At 37.8% G+C, this 22117-nt stretch overlaps 1 protein-coding gene across 3 annotated transcripts in view; it reads left to right on the forward strand.

The window, feature by feature from the left end:
* Positions 1 to 22117, forward strand: part of AKAP6 (A-kinase anchoring protein 6) — a 529420-nt gene that overhangs the window by 151916 nt on the left and 355387 nt on the right. The window lies entirely within an intron of this gene.

The raw sequence follows: 22117 nt of genomic DNA on the forward strand, positions 1-22117 counted from the left end.
ATAGCACAGGGAATATAGTCAATAATATGATAATAACTTTGTATGGTGAGCAATCTGTAGAAATATTGAATCACTATGTTGAACATCTGAAACAAATATAATACTGTAAGTCAACTATATACTTCAATTAAAAAAATAAAGAGAGGAGAATAAGCAGCAGAATAACATCTTTGCTGACAGTGAAAGCATGCCAGAAAGATATGCCCACAAAACATGAAAATGATACCTAATATTTCCAACTGAGCCAAAGGCAATTAAGAAAATGATAGAAGCTATGAAATAAAAACATGAATCAGAATTACAAAACTCAGAAGTATGACTATTGAAGAGCAGGAAGATTTTAACAGAGGTAAAAAACTCAGGAAAGAATTAGAAATAAAGGAAAAATAATTTCAGGAATAAAGACTTTAAAGAAGGAACACAAGGGCAAATAAACACAACAGCTAATACCTTAAGAAATATGGAATATGGAAAGGAGGAAAGACATTCCTAATAGCCCCCAAATGGAAATAGCCCAAATACCCATTAACTGGTGACTAGATAAAGAAATTTTCATTTATCCAGAAAGAAATAGTACTTACCAATAAAAAAATGAACTAATTGTACATGTATCAACATGAGTAAATCTCAAAAGTATTATGCTACATGAAATAAGTCAGACACAAAAAAGACTACATGCTGTGCAATTCCATTTAAATGACATTCTAGAAAAGGCAAAATATAGGGAGTGAAAACAGATCAGTGGTTTGGGAGTTTATGTATGTGGAGAAGGGGGAAGTGATTGACTGCAAAGAGGCATAAGAAAACTTTTGGGGAGATGGGAATGTTCTATATGTTGGAAACGCTCCTACTCACATTTGCCAAAGCTTGCCAAACTGTATATATAGCTGGCCTTGAACAACATGGGTTTGAACTGAGTAGGTCCACTTATATGCAGATATTTTTCACTAGTAAATGCTCCAGTACTACACCAACCATGGTTGGTTGAATCCGAGGATGCAGAGGAACTGCGGATATGGAGGGCTGACTGTAAGTTTTAACCCCCTTGTAGTTCAAGGGTCAACTCTCCTTAAAAAAGATTAATGCCATTGTATGTAAATTACACCTCAGTAAAAATAAAGAAATAAGGAGTTAAAAAGGATTTGAGAAAAAGTAATAGATACAGGTAGATTGCCAAGCAGATTAAACATGCCCAATAAGAATCTCCAAGGAAGAAAATTAAAACATTAGAATAGAATGAATATTAACATTTCTATTTCATGAAAACTTTCTTGAAATAAATTTTAAAATGATTTAAAATTATGTATTGGAAAGGAGCTACACATATGAGGGGAAAGAACTCCACCCAGAAAATGAAAAACCATTGGACTATAAGAAGGAGGAAAAAAATCCTATGGTCATCCAGGCTAAACAACCAAGTCATTAATAAGGGAAAGAATGTGATTGTCACTAGATTTTTGTCAGCTGATTTTTAAATTTTTTTTTGCCAGAAGACAGTGGAGTAACATGTCTAGGATACTTGGGGAAAGAAGGATTCAGCCAAACAGAACTTCAAGTATAAAGACCACATATAAATTTGCAAGAAATCAGGGTATGTTGTTTTCTGAGTAGTTACTAAGGAATCTACTGGAGATTATGTGTTAGGTAATCAGAATGACTGGACAAAGGTCCATATAAGAACTGCTGGCAGTGATTTTCACTGGCTGATAAAAATCACAAAAAGAAAGACAACCATATGTAACTCTTTACAAAACTGTACAATACCATCCATAAATTAGTCTTGCCAAAAGAAGAAAAAAAAAAAGAAAAAGAAACCTGAATATGATCAAGACTTTAGATCTGACTGTCAATTTCTAGGAAACATGGGGGAGAGGGGGATGTGTTAAATAATACCATGGGGTTGCAATCAGCAAAACCCAGACTATGTGAAATGTGAAGCTCTACAGGACAGACAACGCTACTTCTTCAACAGAATTTCCAAGACAGGGAGGGAGATGGAGAGAGAAAACCTATAGATTAATAGAGGTGTTAGAGCCATATTAACCAATCAGTGTTGGAACTTGCTTGGATCCTGATTCAAAATTGAAGGTATACAAGCAAGATATATATAGGACAATTGAGGAAATATGGACACTGATTGGATACTTTATAATATTAAGAAATTAATTTTTAGGGGTAAAATAATGGTGTGGCAGTTAGGTTTAAAAAGAGGGGTCCTTGTCTTTTAGCAATAAAAGGCAGTCCTCATGAGGTAGGAACCCAAACAATAGTATTTAGAATCTAGGAAGACATGATTTTTCTATTCAGCCACTAATAGGAGAGGAACCCTGGCGCCTTGAACAAAGTAGGCACCCCATTAATATTTACAGATGATGTCAATGAAGAGGAAATGAAATGACATACTCAGAAGAGTTAGTTTCATGACAAAAATATTTCCTACTCTGTGCCTTTTGAGGGGTTGGACTCAGTTTTCATCCCTGTCTGCCGTGCTTTCCATATCTAGGAAACGAATACATCAGATCCTTGTCAGACAGTGCCTTGCCCTTTCGTGGACTGAAGGTCAGCCTACCCCATCAGTGTAGCACAGAAACACTAGATTGGGCATTCCTCGAGGGCAGGGACTTTGTTGATTAAAGTTTACATCTCTGTGCTTAGGCATCCTGTAATTATGGGGTGTTGCAGGATGTCATCTCTCTCGTTCGGATCAAGGTCTCTGCTAGGTCACACACCTGTGCTACCATGACTTAAGGCAAAACTGCAGAACAGGACTTTTGTTTATGCTATGTTTTATTGTCCTCCCATCTCCCATCTCCCATCTTTGTTGTTCCATTCTGTCTTCATGATACTCCACACCCTCATGTTGTTTTCCCCCCGATCAAAGCCCTCCCATAATCACAACAACCTCTAGAGACTTGCCAATCCCCAAGTGCCCCACATTCTGATTGGACTTGCCCTCTGCTCTAAGAATCCTAAACCACCTTCATCAACATCATTATTTCTAGGATACTGATCTGAGATTTGTTTAAAGTGACTTGTAATAAGATGTGAATAATAGGCAGGTTTAGTACAAATTAATCTCTGTTTAGTGGAATGTGTAAAACAGATTGTCCTAAACTCTATAGTGCTGCTGCTGGAAGAGGTATTAGTTAAGCATTCTACTAGAAAATTTGCTGATCCCTCCTCTGCTTTGTCACTCCTTCTTGACTCATGGGGTTTACCGTGAGAACTGATGCAGCTTTGGGGAAGTACTTTCCTGTTCTGCCATGAGACCTAGTGCCAGGAAATCATTTTTAGCCATTGTCTGGTAAAGTTCATCAACTTTCTTTGAAGCAGGCCTATGAAACTAATCCAGGAAATCAATAGAGGGTTTTGTGTTGCCCTTAAAAATCTCTAAGGGAAGAGATTTTCACAACTTCCTTTGTATGCCAATGTATCACAAACTTGTGACCACTAAGATCCTCTCATGTAATTTAAGAACAATTAAAAAACATATGCATACAAATGTTCATAAATAACTATTAGGTTATGTGACATATTAAACTATCAGATTCCTATAGTGTTTCCTAGAAGTAGAAAACTTTTGAAACATGTCCATTAATCTGTATAATAAGCTCAAGATCAATTTTGAACTCGATCTGTAAGAAAGTAAGCAAGATTTAATGATAAATCATTAAGAATTGAATCCTGGCAGGGGAAGGTATTTGCTGTACATTTACAGTTTGCTTGTATTGTAGCACCACCTAGCGTCAATAGAGAAACCAGTTCTCTGCGGCTTTTTGAGCTTTCCTTGCCTTGCTATTTTGCAGAAACAGATGCCTAAAGCATACTCTTGGTCTGTCAGCCAAAGAAATGCTGCTCAAAGATGTCTCTGAGTTATGAAATACAGATTGCATTGTATGTTTCTGAAATGAAGGATTATGCCTTCAGTTACCTAATGATCAGAATGGACATATTTACTGACATGCATATATGACATTTTAACTCTTTTAAGCCCTAATGTCTATCTTTTTATTTCCTAAGAAAATAGCCTGTAGTTGTTGGGAAATTATTGATTTGTTTTAACTTCAGTTGCTCTTTCAACAAACAAATCTTTAAACAGTGCAACATCAATTCCTGAAAATATGTTAATACCATATTAGGTCCAGGGTTAGTACTTTGCACCGCCACTCCCTTCCTGCTACTCCTGACAGAATCTTCACTGCTAAAAAGGCTACAAAACATCAGCTGGAGTACTGACGTTTACAGCTTTGCTACCCAAAGTGTGGTCTGTGGACTGGAAGCTTAGTCAGTGCCTGGGAACCTGCTAGACGTGCAGAATCTCTCCTCCTGCCCCAGACCTACTGAATCAAAGTCTGCAGCTTGGCAAGATCCCCAAGTGACCTGTATGCCCTTTAAAAATTGAGAAGCACTGTTTTAGAGACTTAACTCCCGTCTCCCCACCCGCCCCCCACCCCGTGAGAGATTGTGAATCAAACCAAGACTAAGGACTTTCATTATAGTTTTGGATTTATAATATTTTGTTTTTGGAGAAAGTTACATGATTTTCTTATCTGACTCATGATTTATTCCATAGAAATTGTATCATTGCTGTTGTTGGGACTCACATCAGCAACTGAACAAAGAAGGCATAGTTCTTTCCTACCCAATTCATCAGCTTCATCTCTTGGGAAACATAATTAGGGAGCCATTTAAAGCAGCTGAGAGGAAAATTGCCAACTCTGAAATTGGAGGGCATGTAAACGCTAACAAAATATTTAAGTTTTCTGTGATAGAGAGATTCATAGTTTGAGGTGAGGCTTAAATAATTGCTGACAATTGAGGTAGAAAGGAACACTTAGAAATTGCATTATTAAAGTTGAAAATTTTAAAGCTTGATTTTTCTTAAGCGTTTAAATAGTGCAACATCAATTCCTGTATCAATTCCAACTATCAAGTAATTTGATACTGGAAACTTATCTAGTAAGTTTAGTATAAAAATAAGATAACTTTTTGGTTAATGTTCAATTAGCTCTTAAGTTTAATAAATTATATCATTCACAAATTCAGTTAAATTTCCTAAAACATTTTAACCTATCAATCTGACACCTTAAATGAATAATAGCATAGACTTAGAAGCTTAACTAAGCCAATCTTTCTATGCACTTAGGCAAATTAGAAAATATAATAAACCCAACTTATAACCATAATAAACTAGATCCTTTTATATTAAAAATTAATCAAATTTTAAATTTTATTAAAATCACAGCAGGTATGAAACATTTCAAATTAAAACCTTAAGGCAATATTATATTTCAGATTCTTTAAAAGATATCAAAAACTTTAAATAATAAACACAGATATCATCTCAATAATTACAAAACTTAGTACTAAATCTAGCACAAAGTACCATGACTTATGTTATCATCTCTATACTCGTTTCTACATTTTCCTAGTGTTTCGTAGTCACACACATAAAGGAAGCAGAAGTTATTTGATCCATGACCAGTTCTTCAATCCAGTTATGGACATGTGTAGTATAGTAACACACTGGTCCAGAATGCAAACCCTGGGAGCTACTTTGGAAACCATAGATTAGCATGCTGAACCTTCTCATACATAGTTTAAATCTTCCCTGCCAGTGGGGGAATCCAAGTCCATGGCCATCAGCTGGGATTTAGTTTCACAACCCAGTGCATCACTTGTCCCTGAGGTATATTCTATCTTTATTCAATTTTTCTTGTAAACTCTTTCAACATTCTCTCACCCAGTTGGGGTAGATAGGATTGTGTACCCCCTACCAGGGCTGCAGCTAACATCCTCATTGCACAGTTAATGTTAATTGAAACCTGCACCCCCATCCAGGGTATAAACTGTCTTTATAGTTTCTTATCTGTCTCATCTGCCTCCATTTTACCGTCGTTCTATTGATGTTGCTGACTGGAGTTTGGCCAAGAATGAAACACTGGACATTGCCTTGCTGGACCCCACTGAGTAAGCGCATGTGTCATGCATTCTGGGTTATGACTTGTGTGCTGGCACCATTATTGTGAATAAACCAGGAAAAATAGTCCTAATGAGATTTCTTTCAGACTTCAATATGTGGAGGCTAAGTGGGTTGTTCCTTAAAAGAAACCAGAGGTTTGAGAATGTACTTGTCCTCGTCGGTTGGGTTCCTAGGAAGCAGATTCTGAGGCTCTGAGATTTGCATGTTGGAGGCCTATTGGAATGAACCATTGGGAAAACACCTGAGAGAGGTGAGAGGTGTCAAATCAAGCAGAGGGAGGAGCTGAACCTCAGTGCAGCTGCAATAGAGGCCTTAGTCATTCCTGTGGGGAACTCCATAGAATTGTACCCACTCCTTCCCTGTCAGGCTTTATACCTCCTCCCACGGAGCAGACATTGGATGTGGAAAGCTCCCAGGGAAGGGTGTGACCTTGGGTGAGGCAGCTGAGGGCAATTCCCAGAGAGGGTCTCAGCTGAAAGCAATAAGCAGCCAACGCTCCTTGCAGCTGGGGGCATAAGTGCCTTAATCAGAAGTGGTGGGGGAGTATAAATGCTTCCCAGAGCTTTTCTCTGTTGTTGTTGTTGTTGTTGTTGTTATTATTAAAGGGCTTGGCCCAGAAAAGATCATGGTCTTTAGCCATGGAACTTAATTCTAGGAGAGGCAATGTAACAGCAGACTGATCTCCATAATGCAAATGAAAATGCCTCCCTTTGCTGAGAGGCATTGTGGAGAACTCATGAAAACATGGCAGTGATGTTGGCAGGGAGATGGCAACGAAGTTCTCTGAACCAACTGTCTCCTGCAGCTGTGAAAAGACACACAGCCTGGCTGCCAACTGTTGGGCTCATTGTGCTTTGGCTGAATTTAGTTCCCTCTTATGTCAACTTGCAATTCTGTGTTGAAGAAAATTGGTCTGGTCTGCCACCATCTTCATCTCTTAGCAACTGAGAGAGGTTGAAACAACAGCTGGGTAATTTGATACTGGAAACTTAAGGGTTGTGAAATGGAATATAATAGCTGTTGTATTAAAGGGAAAAAAAGAGAGAAAATGATGTAACTCTATTGCATAGAAATGTTGGGAATGCCACATGGGCTACAAAGAGTGAAAATCTAGTTTAAACTGGTTGGACTATTCCTCTCTCAGAATGATTAAAGTTGAGTCCAGAAGCACTCCCAAACACCTATATTTGCCTAAATATAAATTCCTGTGAAATGTTGGAACTGCAGTGTGAAAAACAGTTTCTATGTTCTGCATTTATTTTCTCTAAGATTGACCTACTGCTTTTTTTACCACAAGTTTTGAAACAATATTTCCAATGTAACATAGATGACAGTTTAGAATTATATTTTATTTTGCTTTTGGTGGGCCACGGGGTGAGGACCAGGTGGAGATGGCAGGTAATGAGGGGTAGTGCTCAGAGGCAGTGATGTGCTGGAAGCCTGCTTTATAGACTTTTCACACTGTCTCCAGGGCACACGCATAACAGGTAATAATGGAATTATGAGTTTGAAAACTAGAAAATGAAAAGCCAAGCACAATTGTTGATAACAAGTTGTTTTCCCTCTTCGCTGGGGCCAATAAAGAGACCATCTGATTTTCAAATTAGGAAAGCCAGCATATACAGCGTTTGCTCTCAGAATAAGTCCAATGTCATACTTAATGAAAATTCCGAAGCAGAAAGAGAGAAAGCAAGGGGATGGAGGAAGAAGAGATTGAAATGCCTAATTAATGGGGCAATCTGCTTTCTGCTTATGTTCCTATAGGTTCATAATTCAAGCATTTTGACATTGTTTAGTAAACCTGCCTGGACAAGGTTCATTGAAGGGGTGTGGGGTGTGTATTATAGGTGAGGGGACTGAAAATCTAGTGCTCTACATGGTAGGTAACTGCCTGGTCTTGTTTCTCAGAATAACTTGTTCATCCACCGCATGTGCAGCTTTCATCCCAGCGCAGGGGGCAGAAAGTCATTGTTTTCTTTGCTTGGTTAGTGGTTTACTTCTTTGTTACCTTCTCGTACAGTTGGGTCATGGGTCTACTGCTGCTGGCAACGTGAGCAGCCTTGTCTTTTTCCATCACCACTAAAAGAATTTAATTCCTTCCACGTGAAGTGGTTCCAGTCCCTCAACAAGTGTTTGGTTTTGTGATACGACAACTTTGAAAAGGTGAAGTAAAAATTCGTTGAGAAATACATCCCTTCTTCTTATCCATCCACTTCCTTACATCCCAGCTCCCCCAAAACCACATCCATCCAAGTTTACAACAAACGAAGCAGAACCATATGAAATTGCTTTTTTTGTAGGTCAAAGGCAGTTAAATATAGATAATTTCACATGGCTCAACTTCTGCATATACAAACAAGTTCTCTGGTTAAAAATATACTGACTGTGAATATCATCCTTAGAATTCTCTGAGGAGAGAAAAAAGGCTTCAAGGTAAACAAACTGACAGACAAACTTATTTGTAAAGAACTGAATTCCAGATGGGGCTGGCTTCTAGTTCACAAACAGAAAAGAAATAGGGATTGCATCTTGCAGGAAACTAGTGCTTCTCCCTGAGGGAGATGAGGATTGAAGTTCTCCATGAGGGATATGTTTCCAGTTTACTTGTTCTTGCATTTAGCTTAAAAATTCTTCTTGGTATTTGCATGTCACTCATTTTCCAAAATTTGTTCTTATTCCAGATCTCTGTTACATTTCTACAAATTTGTTTATATGTTCTTTGATTTGGAACATAGGAAGTATATTGGTTCTTTTAGATGAAAACTAACTTTCCATTCATTTGGGAAAGAATTGTGCATTTGTTCACTTCCACAGCTCTGGAACATGCATTCTCAACTTTATATTTTTATTCGAGTCATAGGAAGTATATTTGTTTAAATTTTCTCTTGGAAAATGAAGCCAGAGCTACAGCCTGTTGAACATTATACAAAGGAATAGAAATCTCAGTGTAGTATTCTTTTATACTTTACTTTTAATGGTCCATGAATGTATAATTCATCATAGTGAACTTTTATTCAGCACTTACTATATGTCAGATACTATGCATGTACTATCACATTTAATCCTCATCCTATGACATGGATCCTAGTCCTAACTTAACAAATGAGGGAATTGAGGCACCGAGGTTAAGTTTCTCTCCCAAGGAATCGAAATTGTTAATAGCAATGCTAAGACTGACTTTCAGGCTATCTCTAGACCTATTCTCTTAATGTACTATACCATTCTGCCCTCACACCGACTGCACTGATTCAGACGTCCCCCCAATTCATCATTTTTAGTGAATATTTTTGATGTTGGTTCGTATTTTGAAGGTAATATTTGTGCAAGGTATCTTGAAGGACTGTTGGCAGGTGCATATTGACTATTCTTTGAGGAGCAAAGCTTCAAAAGAAGCATCTTGATGAATTTCCTCAGTGAGAGATTCAAGGAAAACCAGCTTCTGTTTGCAGCACTAGCTTACAACCACTTGCTCACCTGAATCCTTACATCATAATCTGCGAGCCGAGTCTGCAGCCAGAAATCATTTTTAGCTCTTTCAACTAGCCATAAAAATGTTTTAAGCCCACTTTTAACTGCACGGTATTGTAATTATTATCTACTTTGTGCCTTTAGATTGTACTATTTCTATGCTGAAACAAAAGTTCAATATATTGTTCTTAAACATATTTATATGCTATATTTCCTGGTATCTTATATGATATTTATCAATTCAACAAATACTGTGAGCCTACCATATGTCAGACATTTTTCTTGGCATAACAATGAACAAAACTTGACAAAAATTCTGACCTCGAACACTTAACATTCTTGCAGTGATTAGTTTTTAAAAGGGTTATCAACAGAAGGCGAGGGAAGGAGGGTGGATCTATAGAGTCAACTCCTTAGATAGGGTTGAGAGGTCTGGGGAAAAAAATGCATGGCGCCTCCTTATTCAGGAGCCCCTAAAACCAGCTCAGACTACTCAGACAAGAGCAAACAGCAAAATGGGGGCTGGAAGAGGTTTCAATTGAGCTTCCCTTGTGTAAATTACCTCAAAGATGCATTGTATTAAGATAACTTGCATAGCAGTCTAAGTCTCCTACTGGATTTTAGCCTTATTTCCCATACATAGAATTTAATCTAGCCATATCTTAATTGTGCAGATAAAGATTAAAACCCTTAGATGTTGGACCCCAAGTTGAGGATCATTCTGAATCACAGAGTTAAAAATAATAAAGAGAGAGAAAAAATATTCCATAAGTAGAAGCAGCTGAAAAAGGAAGTTGAGGGTGGGGTTCACAGTTCTCCCGAGGAGTGGCTGAGGCTGGCTGGTTGAAGCTCAGCTCCAAGGCAACTTGGCTTCCATATGTGTGTGAGTGTCTGTCCTGACAAACTAATTTAGTGCCACAATTCAAGACAAGTGTGTATCACAGACTTGCAAGAATGCCTTGTGGCATATTTACTACTTTGGTTCCCAAACTCAGAATTTAGCCAGATCTTTTCAGTAATGAAGCATTTTTATTTATAGAGTTCTTGCAACATATGAAAGGCCATTTAGAGTGGTGGTTAAGGGAGTTGATTCTTGGAGCCCAACTGTCTGGGTTCAAATTCCAGCCCCACCTCTTACACAGCTACAAAAGGCAGTTCACTGTGCCTCATTTTTCTTTTCTGATGGTCATAATAATAGCATCTACCTCATAAGACTGTAATGAACATAAATTAAATAGTATCTGTGAAATGCTTAGAATGATGCCTGGCCATTGTAAGCACCATATAAATGTAGCTAGTATGATGAGAGTCTTAGATTTTTCAGTCAATAGGCATGCCTGACTGGGGTTTAGCATCCACAGTGAATCTTTCACATAGCTGGGCATGACACATCTAGTGGGCATCACCCCTAGAAGCCAGAAGCAAACACTGAGACTCAGGGCAAAGACATTTACTGAGCATTGCCATGTATAGAGTTTTGAGTTTTCATATTTAATGATTAAGAGCCAACATCAGTGAATGTTGTTGCCAAGAAACATCTCTCTCTCTCTCTCTCACACACACACACACACACACACACACACACACAAGCACACGCACACACACACCCATGTGCCTGCAAGCCAAGTTCCTATGTGATTGCTATCAAATGTGCCAAGAAGACATCACACTCAGATCTGTGAAACCAAGGGATAGATGTCAGGAAGATGAAGGTCCTTCTGCTAAACAGATGGCTGAACGGTTAAGTAAGTGAATTGTGAGGAGGAAAATTCCAGCCCCCACATGGAGTCAAGACGTGAAGCAGCAGCAGCTAAGCTAATAGACCATGGCGACAAGGATTAAAGATGAACTGAATGTCCTCAGAGGGAAAGCCAAGTGAGACAGAAGACACATCAGAGGAGACCTCTGCCATCAGAAAACACAAAAATGTAATTTGATGCCAGAAAGAGATAATTAGCATGTGGAAAACCAGATTTAGCCTGAAGTATATGTCTGCTCAAGGTGCAGGTCAGGGAAAGAAAATGAACATCTCAGGGTAGGTTTTGCGGGGACCTCCCAGGACACACAAACTGCATTGTGATGACTGTGTATGAAGAAAGATGATTATGGCTCTTTTAGAGAGAGAATAGTTGGATTAAGATAGAGAATGAGATAGCAGCGTGAACAAGTCTCCTTGGTACTAATGGAATTCACCATTCACCATAAGAATTCCTGATTTCTACTATGTTGTCTTTGGTTCAGAATAAAATTAGTATACAGGAAGAAGGAACTAGTCTCAAGTTAGAGAGCTTTGAGGAAAATATATTGGGAGGAAAGGAGAGGATGGGGCTGCCCACTCCTATTTCCATGAGAATTTGACATGTCAAAGGATGCCCCAAGGACATGGGGAAAATGCCTTCTGAGAAAGAATTCCGTTGGGTTTAGATTTAGGAACATGTAGCTTATATCAGGCAAACATCCACTTCCCACTTTGATTTATTTTTAGCATCACATACAATTGCTTTTAAAAATCACTTATATTATTTCCCCCTGATTATATGAATAATAAATATTCTTATAAAAATGAGAAGAAAATAAAAATCATCTGTGGCCCACTAGAGATACCCACTATAATTTTGATGTATTTCCCTTTTCCAGTTTTTATTTACATGTGTTCAAAAATTGGACTCAGAGTCCATCACAATTTTATACATTGTTTCTTTAACTTAATATTATATCCTGAACATTTTCTGTATCATATAGATGGGCCCATATGTTTATCTTTTCTCACAACTCTTATGCTCAGGGGTTTCTAGAGTTCTTTACCTTTCTCATGCTGGCACTGTGGCCGTTTAGGCCTTGTGAGGCCAATTTGGGATTTGCAGGGTGTCTTGAGCTGTGAGAGGAAAAAACAATCTTTCTGCAAATGTAAGAGAATTGGACCTTGGTGTTGGGGTTTGTGTCTCTTAACAGTCTTCCTCTGAGGAGCATATTCTGACTAAATGTATATTCACATTTCAACAAATTCAGACAAGTGATGGGCAGCTGTTGGTTGAGAGAAATATTGGTCACTATATCAGATGTTTAAAAGAAAGAAGCAGTTGATCATAGCCCCAACTAAGAGAACATTGGAGTCATCTTTTAAGAGGACAAAATTCACAACTGACCTGATAGTAAATTCTCCTGTGTGGGCTCTTGCATTAATGAAAGATCTGTATTAAGCCCTGAAGTCTTGTGATTGAAATAATAGCACAATATGCAGAATCCAAAGGGCTCTCTTCTTAAACATTTGTGTCCTGTTCATAGTCAAGGTGCCCATTCATAGTTGGTCATGCTTTCTGACATTGGATTTCTTTCCATGATTTGTAGATATTTGTGTGAAGTGACTCACATATCTATTATGAAGGAAGGAAGAAATGGTTTCATGATTTAGTATAAACCAGTGTGGAGCCCAAATATTTTTAAAAATCTATTTTCATTTATCATTTGTTTGAATTTAGGCGTCACTGTGGTAGGCATGGTTTGGTATGTAAAGCAATGCAAGACATGCTCTCAGGAGCCAGAGTTCAGTACACTTTTACTCAATCAGTCCAGGTCTAATTCTTCTTATTCCCCCTCAGCCCCTACCCCATCTGCTCATGCCTGAAGACCCCAGTGACCCAGGAAAGTATCTAGTTGGTCTTCTTGTTGCTTCAGCACACAGAGGATTAATTCATATTTACAGATTCATATATGGTAAAGATACTTTTAAAAAATGAAAAATATATATGTTTCCTCATATACAAGATTGTTGTAAAAAAATAAAACAACAGATAAGTGAGAATTCTCCTTTCATATTTATTTGAGATAACCTCTGTTGACAACTTGGTATATATTTTTCTAGACTTTTAGTCCATATTTATAGTCATACTTATATAATTTTTAAAAACATACTGGTTACTGTTATTTAACCAACTCTCTTACCTTACAAAATATTTTAGGATCTCTTTCTGTGTCAATATTATAAATATCTACTTTATTGTTCCACTTTGTTTATAGATTGATTTGTAATTAGGTAATGCATGCAAAGGTACAAAATAGTAAACACTGATGCTTCCCTCCTACCCTTATTATCTGGCCTTAAGTTTCTCCTCTTCAGGGGCAATCATTTCTATCAATTTAATATAGATTCTTCCAAAACAAATATAAGCTGCATTAGTCCCTTCAGTACACGAACAAGCAGTAACGTAGCACAGCCTGAAACAGGAAGAACTCTTCCTTGACTTGTACATTCCCTTTCAGCTACTACCTCATTTCTTTGCTCGCCTTACAGCAGTAATCCTTGAAAAATTGTCTTCAATTACTGTTTCCAATTCCTCTTCTCCAGTCCTTTGATAAACTCACTGAAATCTCCATTTTCATGCTACATTTAAGCTACGTGGGGCTATAACGGCCTGCCCCCCCCACCATTTCCCTACTTGGGACAATTTGAAGAGCATTCTCAGTTTCAGAGTTCCATTTGGGGTGGACTGATGCATTAGTTGAGACTGCTTTACAGTCCAACTTGCCCAGCCCCTGCCTCCTTCCCCTTCCTCAAGAGTTCATCCCAAGAGCACTCCCTAAAAAAACTTCCTGGACACTAATCTTCGTTGTGGAGTCTGCTTCCCAGGACACCATCCTGTAACACTCTCCAGTGGTTTTCCATCTCAGAATAAAAGCCCGAAGTCCTCGCAATGGCAACATGTGTCCTTCCCTCCACACCACCAACCTTTCTGGCTGCATCTCCTACACTCTCGCCCTTGTTCAGTTCTAATAAGTTTTTCCCTAGATACACTAAGCATGCTTAGCACTCCTAAACCTTTGCACTTGCTCTTCTGACTTCTTGGGATGCACTTCCCCCAGATGCCCTCCTGTCTCAACCCTCATTTCCTGATGTCTCTGTTCAAATATCACTTTATCAGAAATTCTTTCCTGACCACTCTATATAAAGCAGTGTCCCCACTACCACCTAAGTGCTCTCTATTCCCCCTATTTTGTTTTTCTCTTCCTTCAAAGAACTTACTACTAACACACATACACTATATAGTTTTTCTTATTGTCTGTCTTTTTCTGGTTTGTCCTCTGATATTTTCCAAGGGCCTAGAAACGTGCTTGGCACAAAAAATATGTTCAAGTAATATTTATGGATGAATGAATTATTCATTTTCTTTTTCATGCAAATGTTGCAACCTTTACAAAAGTGTTTTGCACGTATGAGAACAATACATATCTTGGAGAACATTCCAAATCAGAATAACGCCTGCATAGTTTTGCACTATATGTATCAACTATTTATTTAATCAGTCCTCTGTAATGGACATTTATGTTATTTGCAGTACTGAAATGAATATCTTCATAATGTCATCTTCTATTATGTGAGTATATCTGCAAGAAGAGAATCTCTAGAATTATAATTTGCTGGTCAAAGGGTATAAAATTTTTGTTGGTAATTTTGATAGATAGTGCCAAATCATCTTCTATAAATCTTATACAAATTTATATTCTCACCAGCGAGATATGAGCATGCCTCTTTCAACACATACTAACTCTTTGATATTGCTAATCTGATAAATGAAAATGGTATTTCACTGTAGCTTTAATTTTCAATTCCCTTATAATGAGTGAGGTTGAATATCTTTTTATATATTTAAAAGACAATTGTATTTCTTTTCGTATAATCTTCCTAATACCGTTTCTATAACTTTGTTGGGTTGTTGATCTTTTATTTGTTGATTTATAGATAATGTGAATATTGGTGAATACTCTTCTTGGTTTTCCTTTTTTGCGGTACGCGGGCCTCTCACTGTTGTGGCCTCTCCCGTTGCGGAGCACAGGCTCCGGATGCGCAGGCTCAGCGGCCGTGGCTCACGGGCCCAGCCGCTCCGCGGCACGTGGGATCTTCCCGGACCGGGACACGAACCCGTATCCCCTGCATCGGCAGGCGGATTCTCAACCACTGCGCCACCAGGGAAGCCCTATCTTTTTTTTTTAATATTTATTTATTTAGTTGGCTGCGTCAGGTCTTAGTTGTGGCACCTGGGATCTTCGTGAGGCATACAGGATCTTTCATTGTGGCGCGTGAGCTTCTCTCTAGTTGTGGCATGCGGGTTTTCTCTGTCTAGTTGTGGTGCATGGACTCCAGCACCCGTGGGCTCTGTAGTTTGCAGCACGCGGGCTCTCTCCTTGAGATGTGTGATCTCAGTAGTTGTGGCACACGGGCTTAATTGCCCCCCATCATGTGGGATTTTAGTTCCCCAAGCAGGGATCAAACTTGCGTCCCCTGCATTGGAATTTACCACTGGACCACCAGGGATGTCCCTTCCATTTATCTTTTAACTTTGTTTATAGTGTTTTATTTTCATATAGAAGTATAATTTCTTTTTATAGGGGAATATATCAAATTTTTTCTCATAGGTTTTGTGTCATATTTAGTCTTCCTCACTTTGAGACTGTAAATAATTTTTCCATGTATTTTCCTCCAATACTTTTAAATTTTGATTTTTTAAATTTTAAATCTTTATTCTTTGAGAATTTGTATTGACGTACATCTTAAAAACGGGCATAAAAGTTTTTTTTAACTAAAGATCAAAGGTTACCTTGGGGCACTAAGGTAACCTTTGATTATTTGTTGAATCAATGATCTTTTCCCCACTTACACCATCTTCATCACATTTCTGGTTCTAGCTTTATATTTCCATTCACCTATTTATTCATGTATAAGTACTACATTGCTTTATAAAGTATAGTTTTATGTTTCATTAGTTATCTGGTTGTTTTTGTCTCTATCTCCAACTAAAAGAAAAGTTCTGAAAAGAATGATATTTTCAAAAATTTGCTGCCTTTCTAGCTTATTTTTCCACTTAAAATTTATAATCAGCTTGTCTGATATCAAATAAATTTCTTTTTTTAAAATTAGGCTTATGTTACATTAGAGATGAATTTAGGAAGAATTGACATCTTCATAATTTTGAGTCTTCTTATCCAATAACATAGTATCTTCTCATAGTTTCTTTATCCATTCAAGTCTTCCTATATTCCTATCAGTATATATTTCCTTTTTAAAATTGCTGTAGTTATATATATATATATATGTATGTTTTTGATTTGAAAAACTTTAAAGCAAACATTTGACTTATTACTACCTAGCTTAAACAACAAAAGTAGAACTTTGTCAGGAACATAGAAACATCCCACATACTCCCTCTGATCTCAGCCCCTTCATCCCTTCAGAAGTAACCAACATTCTAACTTTATGATAGTCATTTCATTGCTTTACAGTTTTGCTGCCATGTAAGCATCTCTAAATAATATAGTTTAGTTTTGCCTGCTTTTGAGCTTAAAATAAATATAATCATGCTAGATATATTCTTTTGTATCTAACTTCCTTTGCTCAGAATATGTCTATGAGATTTATCCATGAATGTTGCCTTTTTAGTGAATTTTTTTTTCCTGAATTGAGATCTTTTTGTGATTTTTTAAAATTTCTTTTTCAAACATTAAAGCAACATTGCTTTCCTGGAATGAATCAAACTTGGTCATGATATATTATTCTTTTTTATGTATTGCTGGATTCATTGGTGAGGACTGGCCTATTTCTGATTTACTGTACTCCTCTGGAGCGGTCCTTTAGAGGTTCCCCCTGAAAGCCTGATTTTTGTGTGTTTGTTTTGGTGTTTTATTTTTTTTTTTAACCAGGACTCCTTCTCCTTGCTGCGTTCTGAGCTCCAGTTTTTGTCCCTCCAGCACTGAAAACTGCTAGAAGTTCAGCCCACCTTCTCAACCTCTTAGCTCTGCTTACAACTCTACAGAGGGCTTTAAGGGGAAAATGGTACCAGATATCTTCTCTCTCTGAATTTCCATTCTCTGTGGGAACTTAGTTTCTCAAATCCCTGCTGCCTTGGTAATTCTCTTATGCCTTCAAACTGAAACTTTTTTGTTCAGCTTATCTAGTTATTCTCATTGAGGTGGTTGGTCTACACAAGCTAGTTTGCCATAACTAGAAGTAGAAATCAAGAAATGATAAAAATGGAAGTTTAAGTTACAAAGTATAATGGTATTATCAGGGAATGGTAATTATGATTGATGTCCATGCCTCTGGGAGCCACAAAGGTAGTATGAACTAGCTCAAATACCAAGAATATCATTTAGTGTCCCATGGGATGTGAAGGTGATCTGGCTGTGACATCTGTCACTCCACTGATCTCAGGCTCATTCTGCTCATCTCAAGGCTAGGTGACATCTCCTTTCTGCATAAATACTTCATGTGCATCCCATTAGATACCTCCTCCTGGTTTACTCAGTTACCAATGCCAGGAAACAAGGATTTACCCATGCTCAACATCTCTGCTTCTTTACCCACAATGTCCAACTGGTTACCAAATAATGTCTATTATATCTCTCTATTGTTTCTACAATATGTTCACTCTTTTCCATCCCTACTGCCTTTGCTTAGTCCAACTTTATTGAAAAGACCTCTATTCTCACTCCCCTTTCGAAATAAGGAGTGATCCTTCTAAAAGACAAATCTCACCCAAGCTTTTGCTGCTATGTTTAAAATCCAACAATAGCTCTCTGTAACCAGATAAAATTATATATATTATACTTATCCTCTCCCCCCCTCCCCACTACAGCAAATACTGAAGGCAGGGACTGTGTGCTGTAGGATACTCATAGATCTCCGTCCTTATACAGGGGCTGCCCCTTTCTAGCATATGACTGGAACAAGTGACAACCTCTCTGGACCATGGTTTCCTCCTCTACAATAAGAGGAAATCGAACCAGAAGATTTCCAACCCCAATGATTTTGTGATTCTGAATCATTGCTTTAAAATGTATTGTGTGTGCTTTTAAAAATGAAGCTTATGTTTATAGCTACATCCATATCTAGGTTGTAAATACTACATAAATAGTGAGATCAAACATCAATCATGCAGTTTTTATGTAACAACAATTGATTTTATCTACATGGATTCATGACTCAAATGGGAAACTAAATCATGACTTAATTGAATTGTTTTAATTGAAGCCCTCTACCACAAAAGGCCTGCAGAAGCCCCTCAGGATTAAGGTGCACTGCAAGCCATTATCCTAGACATCCCTTCCTCTGGGCTGGCCTGCAGTGTGACAAATTATCTTATCCTCTGGTTCCATCTCTTGCCTCTCTGCTCACTCCCACCCTCGCATGCTGGGCTCTTCTCATACTGACATGTTTTCAGCTCCCTCAACAAAAGTACCTCATACTCTGCTGCTTCCAGGTCTTCTAATAGCATGCTTTCTTTCCTTGAATGCTTCCCCACAAAATCCATGTCTGACTCTCTCTTACTTGTTCTTTGGGAAAAAGCTTTACCTCACCTCTTTGTTTTTTTTTTAAGATTTATTTATTATTTATTTTATTTATTTTTGGCTGGGTCGGGTCTTAGTTGTGGCATGTGGGATCTTTCATTGCGGCGCGCGATCTCTTTGTTGTGGTGCGCGGACTGCTCTCTAGCTGTGGCATGCGGGTTTTCCCTCTCTAGTTGTAGTGTGCGGGTTCCAGAGTGTGTGGGCTCTGTAGTTTGCAGCACGCTGGCTCTAGCTGAGACACGTGAGCTTGGTAGTTGTGGTGTGTGGGCTTAGCTGCCCCGCGGTATGTGGGATCTTAGTTCCTTGACCAGGGATCGAACTCGCGTCCCCTTAATTAGAAAGTGGATTCTTTACCACTGGACCACAAGGGAAGTCCCCTCACCTCTTTTTTTTTTTTTTTTGAAGGTACAATATTTTATTTTATTCATTTATTTAAAATTTTTTTCTCCTTTAAAAAATTATTTTATATTAGAGTATAGCTGATTAACAATGTTGTGTTAGTTTCAGGTGTACAGCAGAGTGATTCAGTTATACATATACATGTATCTATTCTTTTTCAAATTCTTTTCCCATTTAGGTTATTATAGGGTATTGAGCAGAGTTCCCTGTGCTATACAGTAGGTCCTTGTTGGTTATCTATTTTAAATATAGAGGTATGTAGATGTCAGTCCCAAACTTCCAATCAATCCCTCCCCCACCCCCCATAACCATAAGTTTGTTCTCTAAGTCTGTGAGTCTGTTTCTGTTTTGTAAATAAGTTCATTTGTATCATTTTTTTTTTTAGATTCTGCACATAAGTGATCTCATATGATATTTGTCTTTCTCTGTCTGACTTACTTCACTTAGTATGATAATCTCCAGGTCCATCCATTTTGCTGCAAATGGCATTATTTTATTATTCTTTATGGCTGAATAGTATGGTATTGTATATATATACCACATCTTCTCTATCCATTCATCCATCGATGGACATTTAGGTTGCTTCCATGTCTTGGCTATTGTAAACACTGCTTCAGTGAACATTGGGGTGCATGTATCTTTCTGAATTATGGCTTTCTCCAGATATATGCCCAGGAGTGGGATTGCTGGATCATAAGGCAGCTCTATTTTTAGTTTTTCAAGGAACCCCCATACTGTTTTCCATAGTGACTGTACCAATTTATATTACCACCAACAGTGTAGAAGGGTTCCCTTTTCTCCTCACTTTCTTCAGCATTTATTGTTTGTAGACTCTTTGATGATGGCCATTCTGACTGCTGTGAGGTGATATCTCATTGTAGTTTTGATTGGCATTATTTGCGTTTCTCTAATAATTAACAACGTTGAGCATCTTTTCATGTGCCTCGTGGCCATCTGTATGTCTTCTTTGGAGAAATGTCTATTTAGGTCTTCTGCCCATTTTTGGATTGGGTTGTTTGTGTTTTTGATATTGAGCTGCATGACCTGTTTGTAAATTTTGGAGGTTAATCCCTTGTCAGTTGCATCGTTTGCAAATATTTTCTCCCATTCTGTGAGTTGTCTTTTCATTTTGTTTATGGTTTTCTTTGCTGTGCAAAAACTTTTCAGTTTAATTAGGCCCCATTTGTTTATTTTGTTTTTTGTTTCCATTACTCTAGGAGATGGATCCAAAAAATATTGCTGCAATTTATGTCAAAGATCATCCTGCCTATATTTTCCTCTATGGGTTTTATAGTACCTGGTCTTACATTTAGGTCTTTAATCCATTTTGAGTTTATTTTTGTGTATGGTGTTAAAGAATGTTCTAATTTCATTTTTTTACACGTAGCTGTTGTTTTCCCAGCACCATTTATTGAAGAGACTATCTTTTCTCCATTGTATATTATTGCCTCCTTTGTCATAGATTAATTGACCATAGTTATGTGGGTTTATTTCTGGGTTTTCTATCCTGTTCCACTGATCTTTATTTCTGTTTTTGTGCCAGTGCCATACTGTTTTGATTACTGTAGCTTTGTAGTATAGTCTACAAAGGAAGTCGTAGTATAGTCTACAAAAGAGGAAGTCAGGGAGCCTGATTCCTCCAGCTCTGCTTTTCTTTCTCAAGATTGCTTTGGCTATTTGGGGTCTTTTGTGTCTCCATACAAATTTTAAGATTTTTTTGTTTTAATTCTGTGAAAAATGCCCTTGGTAATTTGATAGGGATTGCACTGAATCTGTAGATTGCCTTGGGTAGTATAGTCATTTTGACAATATTGATTCTTCTGATCCAAGAACATGGTATCCCTTTCCATCTGTTTGTGTCATCTTCGATTTCTTTCACCAGCGTCTTATACTTTTCTGCGTACAGGCCTTTTCCCCTCTTAGGGAGGTTTATTCCTAGGTATTTTATTCTTTTTGATGTGATGATAAATGGAATTGTTACTTTAATTTCTCTTTCTGAACTTTTGTTGTTAGTGTATAGAAATGCAACAGATTTCTTTGTATTTATTTTGTATCCTGCAACTTTAAAGGTACAATATTTGAAATTCACTTCATGAGATATATTTTTAAAATACTCTGTCTTTATTTTGGTTTTCTCATCAGTAACTAAAAAATAGTCTGTTAAAGTCTTCACTACTATACTGTTTCTGCCCATCTTTTCTTCATATATTTCCAATTGTCACTTTTTATTTATTTATTTTTTTGTGTGGTATGTGGGCCTCTCACTGTTGTGGCCTCTCCCATTGCGGAGCACAGGCTCCGGATGCACAGGCTCAGCGGCCATGGCTCACAGGCCCAGCCGCTCTGCGGCATGTGGGATCTTCCCGGATCGGGGCACGAACCCGTGTCCCCTGCATTGGCAGGCGGATTCTCAACCACTGTGCCACCAGGGAAGCCCTGTCACTTTTTATAATTTGATGCAGTATTTCATTTCCTTACGTCCATTTTCTTTTTTTTTTTTTGGTTTGTTAATTTATTTATTTTAATTTTTGAATTTTATTTATTTTTTTATACAGCAGTTTCTTATTAGTCATCAATTTCATACACATCAGTATATACATGTCAATCCTAATCACCCAATTCAGCACACCACCACCCCCAAGCGCCCGCCGCTTTCCCCGCTTGGTGTCCGTATGTTTTTTCTCTACTTCTGTGTCTCACTTTCTACCCTGCAAACTGGTTCATCTGTACCATTTTTCCAGGTTCCACATATATGTGTTAAATACGATATTTGTTTTTCTCTTTCTGACTTACTTCACTCTGTATGACAGTCTCTAGATCCACCCACGTCTCAACAAATGACCCAATTTTGTTCCTTTTTATGGCTGAGTAATATTCCATTGTATATATGTACCACATCTTTATCCATTCATCTGTCGATGGGCATTT

This window comes from Physeter macrocephalus, chromosome 11 (genome assembly GCF_002837175.3).
Source record: "Physeter macrocephalus isolate SW-GA chromosome 11, ASM283717v5, whole genome shotgun sequence".
NCBI classification, from domain to species: domain Eukaryota; kingdom Metazoa; phylum Chordata; class Mammalia; order Artiodactyla; family Physeteridae; genus Physeter; species Physeter macrocephalus.